Source organism: Ipomoea triloba, chromosome 9, assembly GCF_003576645.1.
Source record: "Ipomoea triloba cultivar NCNSP0323 chromosome 9, ASM357664v1".
Classification (NCBI taxonomy): Eukaryota; Viridiplantae; Streptophyta; class Magnoliopsida; order Solanales; family Convolvulaceae; genus Ipomoea; species Ipomoea triloba.
The window spans coordinates 14,165,000-14,174,282 of NC_044924.1; the positions used below are offsets into that span (position 1 = coordinate 14,165,000).

At 39.1% G+C, this 9,283-nt stretch overlaps 1 long non-coding RNA gene across 1 annotated transcript; it reads right to left on the reverse strand.

Moving 5' to 3' along the window:
- Positions 1 to 7,946: 7,946 nt before the first annotated feature.
- Positions 7,947 to 8,504, reverse strand: LOC116028771. Its single transcript, XR_004100211.1, has 2 exons — positions 8,367 to 8,504; positions 7,947 to 8,247 (listed from the first exon to the last, which is right to left on the reverse strand). It is a non-coding gene; the product is annotated as an uncharacterized LOC116028771 (long non-coding RNA).
- Between the last annotated feature and the right edge of the window lie 779 nt (positions 8,505 to 9,283).

A 9,283-nucleotide genomic window follows, 5' to 3' on the forward strand; every position in this document is an offset into this window, starting at 1 on the left:
GGGGGGGGGGTGAGAGGAAGGGGCTCCTATACATTATGTTCCTTAGGTGAGAAATAAGATGGAATTATAGCCATAGATCTAATTCAATCCACCGCACAATATTGCCTACTAATTTTTAAAACACGTACACAATTAAGGGTATAACTGTAATTACCTCATATTATTTTTCATAGTTACTTGTAGTGCATAATTTTTACTCGTGTAGTGCACATTTTTGTGCCTAGTAGTGCACATTTTTATACATAATAGTGCATGTTTTCTGTCTTACAGTTCAAGCTATTAACCATCTAGGAGGTTAGTTCTATGCTTTGTAGTCCACGTTGTTGTGCCATGCAGAGCAAAAATTTGTGCTTTCTAGTGCACATTCTTATGGTTAATCAAATAAAATTGCACAAACCACACTATTTTTTCATAAATACTTGCAGTGCATAATTTTCAACTGTATAGTGTAAATTTTTGTGACTAGTACTGCACATTTTCTCAACTAACAGTGCACGTTGTTCAGTCGTAGAGTTCAGACTATCATCCATCTTTTAGGTTAGTTTTATGCTCTGTAATGCACATTGTTATGCCATACAGAGCACACGTTTGTGCATACCAGTGCGCATTCTTATGGTTAATCAAATAAAATTGCAGAAACCACACTATTTTTTCATAAATACTTGCAGTGCATAATTTTAAATCGTATAGTGTAAATTTTTGTGCCTAGTAGTGCAAATTTTCTCAACTAACAAGTGTATGTTTTTATGCCATACAGAGTAGTAGTGCATGTTGTTCAGTTGTAGAGTTCAGGCTATCATCCATCTTTTAGGTTAGTTTTATTCTATGTAGTGCATGTTTTTATGCCATATAGAGCAAAAGTTTGTGCCTACTAGTGCACATTCTTATGGTTAATCAAATAATGGTTAATAGCCTGAACTCTAAGACATAAAAACGTGCACTGTTAGGTAGAAAAATGTGCACTACTAGGCATTAAAATTTGCACTACACGAGTGAAAATTATGCACTGTTAATAATTATGAAAAATAATGAGGTCGACTCTGTCTGAAATTTGCTCGCTGAATTCATCGACTTCACTTCGTCTTCTTTGCCGGAGAGTTGCTTGTTCAAGACGAAACGCAAAAGTGATAGGCACTGTCAAAGCTTTGCCATATCGTCGTTTTCGTTGTCTTCGCCTAAAATTTGCTCGCTGAATTTGTTGCCTTCGTCGACTTCACTTCTTATTCTTCGCCAAAGATTAGTTTGCTTAAGAGGAAACAGAGAAAACAATGAAGCGGGAAAGGTTAGTGGAAAGGCTATGGATGATTTTGCCCAAGAACGTTAATCTTACTACAGATCATTTAATGCGCAAAGTTTAAATCCAATGGTTGAGATCATGCATCAAAATTAAATCCAATGGTCTATATTTCATCCTATTTCTCACCTAAGGGACTAATTTCACAGGATCTCTAATGCTTGTAGTTTATGGTGAGGTGGAATGAGTGATAAAACGATGAAGAGTTTCCCTAAGTGTCGTGTTCACAAGAATGACAAATTGAAATTGAAGTAGTGTTGGCATTTAGGAGGTTAAGAGGTAAGAGTTACTAGGATTACTATGGGACAATTGAATCATGGGTAAAGGGTTGCAAAGGGTGAATCTAAATAAAATGATTTAAAAGAACAAGGGAGTTGAATATCTTAACTAGCCTATGCAATTGACCGCACTATGGAGATTGTAGAAAACGAGGTTCGGGCATAATCACGGGAGCCCACGGTATCATCACCGAATGGCGTCACACTCGGACTCCCAAGTTCTCATTCGGTTGGGGCATTTCGTCGAACATGTGGTCTACTACTCCTCCCGAGCCTCATCCTTTCGAATAGAGAGCGGGGATGTGGATGATTTGGACTCGTGAGGACCCGCTATCACGCAATCACACACTTTCACTAAGTCTACTATCTACCCCGACCGGAAATAAAAGCAAATCATGAAGAATATCAATCACACAAGACTAGCACCCTACTTCATCATTTTCACAATCAAATTGAAGAATTCAATCATCAATCGCAGGAGCTAATATGGGGCAATCGATCCCCTCAACTAATCTACTCAAGCATCTTTTCATCAAATAACAAAGCAATAGAAAATAACAAGGAAATCCAATGAAAATAACAATGCAATTAATAAAAACAAGAGTAGAGTAGAGATACCTAATCAATTCAAGAGATCTATTACATCTTCATTGCCATTGTGCACCAATCTAGCTAGATTTACCCCTAACTAAGAAATCTAACACTAGGAATTGTGGGGAATTTCCCCAAAGGGGAAAGAGAACAATTGAAATAAGATCTAAACTAAATTGGGGGTCCTCCCCAAAAATGCAGGGGAAGGGTTTAAATAGTCTTCCAAAAGTCAAAATCTCGAAATCTCCCTTAATGACCCGGTCCACGCCAACTCCACGTGTGGATGGTTGGCGTGGAACCATACTGGTAATGTTCCACACCACCTCCACGCGTGTGTATAGTTGTGTTTGTGGTGAGGTTTATGTCGGATATGGAATGTGTTAAAACGAAGAGTCAAGACTCCCCGAGTGTCGGTCTCTCAAGGAAGGCAGGTTTGGAATTGAATCAATGCTGGCATTTAGGAGGTTGAAGGAAAAGAGTTACGGGAATGGCTAAAACGTGATGACATTTGTACAAGGGTTTAAGGTTTAAATGCGTAGGTTTAAGAAAAGGGGAAATGGAGATTGGGGCTCGTGGCTAGCATACACGGTCTACTATCCCATTGGTTTTGCAAACAAGTGATTTGGATTTGACTAGGGAGTTCACGGCACTTGACCGAGTGGCGTCACACTCGGACTCCCACATCCTCAATCGATTGGGGCATTTCATCGAACACCTTGTCTACCACTCCTCCCGGGCCTCTTCCTTTCGGACTAAGGGCAGGGATGTGGATGAGTTGGACTCGTGAGGGGCCGCTATCGCGCACACACTCACTTTCACAGGGTTTGCTACCTAATGTGGCCACACTTAGGCACAAAGCAAATCAAACATCAACCACACAAGCATTTAATTCCAAAAACATCAAGTTCACATTTTTAAAGCAATTTCTTCAATAATTCAACCACATAGCTAGTTTCGGGGCCACCAATCCCCTATCTACTCTAAGCAAACATTAAGAAAGTAAAAAGAGAAAGCAATAGAAGATCTAAAAGCAAATAAAACAAGATCAAAATAGATAGTGAAAAGAAGAGTTACCATCCATAGAAAATGGATTCTATTACATTTTTGCCTTCAATCTTCTACCCTTCTACCATGGTTTCTTCAATCTAATCTAAGGAAATGAAGTTTTCTCCCAAGAGGGGAGAAAACAAAGAGAACTTTAGATCTACAAACTACCCCCGAATCCAAGCGAGGCGGCTCACTTCCTCTCAATTTTCTCATCTCCTAAGATCTCTTTGGGACAACCGACTTCATGTAGATCTCTACGCTTGTTTGAAGAACGGTGCAATGGTTGCTCCAAATCCTAGCAAGATGGCTAACCTCGGATCTTATCTCTAGAATTGGGGTTTAATCACACTTCTCACTTTTAGGCTCTCCTTTTGCCCCATGCCCTACCAAGTTTAAGTTCATTTCCAGGCTTCACTTGCATTATATTTCTCAAGTTAAAGGGTACACACTCCCACTTCGAAAGATCTTTGACTAAGGTCCTAACAAAATAAAAGGTGAATAACATGCAAGCACTCAAAGGTTTGAACCTTTTTGGTTCCAAATATTTCAATTTTAGGTGCAAAAGGCAACTTCCAAAACATATTTCAAAAATTTTCTTGGCACATGGTTAAAATTCCTCCTAGATAGTATCGACAATGACACACGCTCCAAGATCATACACCCAATAAACTCAGTCAACCAATCAATTCAAGCGTTAAACAGTATATACATGCAATGCATCCTTTCCACACTTAAAAATTAACATTGTCCTTGATGTTGCCATGAGGAACGGTGGACAAGGAGCAAGGGTCATTCAAACAAGTATCAAGAACGCATTTCCACACTTAGAAGTGTTTCCGGGCTAGGACAACGAATAGACACCCACTACAAAAAAAACGCAAAAATAACGACGGATTTAGCGACGGATCTATTCCGTAGCTAATTTAACGACGGAATAGCGTCAACTTAGTGACGGATTAATTTTTTTTTTAAATAGATCTTTAGCGACAGTTTAGTGACGGATTTGCGACGGCTATTGCTACGGAATAGTTTTGTCGTTAAATACATAGCTAATAGTAGCGATAAATTTTCGCGCAAAACTTAGCGACGAATTTTTCGCGGGTTGATTTTATAATTTTAATTGCTACAAATTAGCAACGGATATAAAAATCCGTCGCTAGCATTCAGAACGAGTTTCATTTTCTTTGTTATGTAGCGACGGATATTAGATCCGTCGCTAGGTATAGCGACGGGTTCGGATATCCGTCGCTAGGTATAGCGACGGATTCTGATATTCGTCGCTACGTTCAAAGGTAGAATCATTGTAAATAAAATATAGCGACGGATTTAAGGATCCGTCGCTAGATATAGCGACGGATCCTAAATGCCGTCGCTAAGGTGAAACGCATAATTTTTGTATTATGAAATTTAGCGACGGATTCTGAAATCCGTCGCTATGTCTAGCGACGAGTTTAAGAATCCGTCGCTACGTTAAAACGCTGAACTTTTGTCCAAAGAAATTTAGCGACGGATTTTATGATCCGTCGTTAGATTTAGCGACGGATCCTGAATCCGTCGCTAAGTTATAACCCCGAATGTGTGTCGTATGAAATATAGCGACGGATTTTAGAATCCGTCGCTAGATATAGCGACGGATATCTCTAATCCGTCGCTAAGGTTATGAGCTTTTATTTCAATTTTCTTATCCTGCTGCGTCGCAAACACCGTAAAATTTCCTAAACGCAAACTCCCTAAAATTTCCTCCGCCCGTCGCACACACCGCGGAACCCTCCGTCGCACACGCCCGCCGGAACCCTCCGTCGCACACGCCCGCCATAACCCTCCGTCGCACATGCCCGCCCTTACCCTCCGTCGCACACGCCCGCCCTAACGCCCGTCCGCTATTGCGATTGCGATTTACGTCCCTGTCCGCGCCGGAAGCTGGAAGTAGGGACGATTGCGAAACTGCCCGGAAGCTATCCTCCAACACCATTTGCGAAACGCCGTCCCTGTCCTCCACTTGCGAAACTGCCCGGAAACTGGATTTACTGTAAACGCCGGCCATTGGTATGTGTATTTAATTACGCCCTTTTAGGTTTACTAATTTAGGTTTACTGGATTTAGGTTTACTAGATTTAAACCCTTAAATTCTTAATGATTTAGGTTTACTGGATTTAGGTTTACTGATTTAGGCTTACTGATTTAGGTTTACTGATTTAGGCTTAATGGGTTTAGGTTTACTGGATTTAGGCTTACTGGATTAGACCTCTAGAACTTGATCTGTAGCATATATATAGTATTATATTTTGCATGATTTATAAATATATATTTATATCTCTATATCTCAAATACAGACTCAAATAGAAGCTCAGATTACAAGTTTGATGAATGAGTTGCGTCGCAATGGGATTCTATCCACTTCTATGCCACTACCTCAAAATACTCAGCAAGCTGAAAATTCTGTTAATTCAAATGATGAAAACCTAGGAGATGATTAGATTATGTTTATGAGTATGCATTTTATTTGTTTCTAACGATGGATACTTGATAATGTTTCTAACTATATTACTTTACTTTTGTTATTGTGTTATGAGTATGGATGTTTTAATATAATATATTTTATAATTATATTATTGATGTCTTATATTATTTATAGGATTAATGCAGGTATGCGATATTAATTAGCGGATATAATTTTTTTTTTAATTTTACAATTTAGCGACGGACAAATATTGTTGTAAATTCGTAGCTAAGTATCTAATAAAATAAAGAACACTGACGAAATAGCGACCGAAAAATTCGTAGTTAACTTTAGCGACGGATCTTTCCGTCACTAAATCGTAGTTAAATGATGTCAAATTCAAATAATAAAAACGAATTAGCGACGACACATTCCGTAGCTAGAGTTAGCGACGGAAATTAGCGATGGACATGTCCGTCGCTAGGTCTAGCGACGGAATTATTGGTAGCTGTTCCCTCGCAAAGTTTGTCATCAAATCGTCGTCGTAGCAACTTAGCGACGAAAATGGTTCGGATTTAGCGACGGATATTCCGTCGCTAAACCTAGCGACGGATGTGTCCGTCGCCAATTCGTCGCAACAAACGGCGTCGAAATCGTCGCCCGAATGAAAATAACGACGGATTATTTTCACGCAGCGACGGACATTTCCGTCGCTAAATCTTAGCGACGGAAAAAACATTGCGTCACTAAATTCTAGCGACGCCCATTTTAGCGACGGACGATTTCCGTCACTAATCCGTCGCTAACCCTTTTAGCGACGGATTTGAGCCTTTTAGCGACGGAAATTGTCCGTCGCTATTTTGGCATTTTTTTGTAGTGACCCATTCATAAACAAAATCACGCCACCCATCCTATGTACATCAAAGCAAACAAACTCTTGGAAAAGAATATCCACACTTAGAATTAAAACAGGGGATCCACAATGAAAGAGATAGAAAAATATACCAACACTGCGTATCCCTCCATAGATGAATTAAGCATCCTTGCATGTTGTAGCCCTTCAAAAAGCCCCTACAGTAAAGGTTAGCATAAAAGAATAAAGAATATGATGTCCACCTTTTTTCTCTTCTAGTTTCCTTGATTTCTCTCTCTCTCTCTCTCTGGCTTGGGGTGCCTCCCAAGAACACCACGTTTAACGTCCTTGGCTAGACGAAACGTCAGAATTGGTAGCAACAGACAGGCTACCAAATGTTGTCAACAAGCATGAAAAGAAATTAAACAAAGTAAAAATATTGTCCACAAATATCCACCAAGTCACCAATCATAAAACATTCAACAAATGTCATTCATTGAACAAACTTCCAATCTTCACTTTCTTTCACTGTTGTGGGTTGGGTCATCTGCTTGCAAACTCTCTTTGGAGTTGATTCAGCTGCATGCTCACTTCCTCTAAAAGCTTGAGGTGCCAGGCCTCCATTTCTTGCAGTTGTTGCTCATGCTCCTAATGCAGCTGGTATTGAAAAGACTACATGGACTTCCAGTCTATGACCTTGATGAAGCGTTCAGGCGTTGCAGGAAGTGATGATGATGATGATGGAGCAGGATCCTTAGCCGATGGAGCTACTGACTCGGAGAAGATTGAATCATCGGGGGACAAAATTGGAAGGGAATGAGGTTAATCAGATGGGGAAGTGACAACACTTGCGTGCATAGGGGTGAGATGTCAAGGGTTGTGGATGTATGTGTAATGTTAAAACGAAGAGTCTATGAATCCCCGAGTGTCGGTCTCGAAGGAGGGGCGCGAAGGTGTGTCAAATGCGAATACTTTCAATCAATTGAGTCATGTGATGCATCGAGTATGGAGGGTGAGTGTGGTGAATGGTAATGGTGAGGTGTAAATGATCATAAGGTAGCGAGATGTGAAGTGTAGGAAACAAAAATAAGATATGAGAAATAAAATATAAGAAAACAAGGGATTGGATCGTGTTCATCTATGTCGCATCCTAGTGTGTCTCAAGTAGTGGATAAATGGTGCAATGATGTTGGCTATTCAAGAGTGTGTCTTCTTAGTCCTTTTTCACCTTTGTGTACTAGGGCATCTTAGGCTTAGGAGTGCCTTTTAGCAACCAAAAGCCCTAAGAGACATTTTATCAAACACCTTAGCTATACACTTTCTTACTATTCCTAATATGAAGTTCATAGGATCTATGATTGCCACAAAACTTCAATCTCAACTCTAATCAAAAGCATGATAGAGTAAAAAACTCAATAACTCAATAGATTGGCCAAACCCATCTAAGATCTCATCAAAACAACAATCAATAGACAAGAATAGAATTTTCCAACAAACAAAGCAATTGAATCCACAATAAGAAATAGGATCATCGCACTAGCAACATAACTTCACTCAATACAAGCCCTAGATTAAACTAGCCACACATAATCAAGAACTCAAGATCAATAGCTAATTCATTGTTTCTCCGACAACTGATAATCAATGAAGTCATGCATGCATAAAGCTACAATCTAGACCATAGTTAGAGATCAGATCGGTTGGCAACATTAGATTCAAACCCATGACCACCATCACCTCTAGCCTGGAAACAGAACAGACAATAATTTCCACTCAAAAAAAAAAAAAAAAAAAAACCAAAACAAAACAAAAAGTTAAGTTGAAACTTAGTAATAATGCATGTATAAATACATGTATATGAACCTGGCGAGAGAGAGAAGTGATATTGCATATGGGCACTACGGCCGATATCACCGAGGACCACGACTCCCGTCTACCTCTCTGTCTCGATCACTGTACACTGTGATTTTGATAGCTAGTGAAGGGGTGTGCAGTTCGCAACGAAGAGGGCGAATGAAAACACTAAAATCCGGCAATAGAAATTGGACGCATGCCACCACTTTGAACCTGAAATGCCAAAACTACCCCTAAATACGTAAAATACTACAAATCCAGCGCTTAAATCCCACAAAATCAGCTTTTAATCTAAACCATTAATTACAATAAATAAATGGTCATGATGGACAGGGACTGAGCCAAGAATTTCTTCCAGTAAGGGCGAAACATTAAAACAAAAGAGATAGTTAAAAAAACAAAACAAAAAAAAAACACTTTAAAAATATAATTATAAATATTGTTAGGTATAGACGAAAAATTAAACACATCAAAACTTTATAAAAATATTCATAACAAAATATGAAACATAAATAATTTGATAAAATAAAGAATTGAACCCCTAGCAATTCTTACTACATACAAACACACATGCATCTACCAACTAGTCCAAATAAGGTCTTGATTACTATATATATATGTGTGTGTGTGTAGTATGTAGTATGTATGTATGTATATATATTGAAAAAGCCATAAAAGAGGTGTCATTTCTAAATCATGTACTATATGGGCTATATATGGGGTGGGGGTGGGGATCGGGTGAGTGGGGCAGCTGCCCCCATTGTAGCTTCGTCCCTACGATGGATGCTTAGGTTTCTACTTAAAGATGATTCCTATATGATTGTGAATTTGTGATTATATACATATAGGGGATTCTAAATGAAATTAATGCACAGTACAACTATTTTTTCAAGATCAACTATAGAATTGGTTATCACTTAAATGTC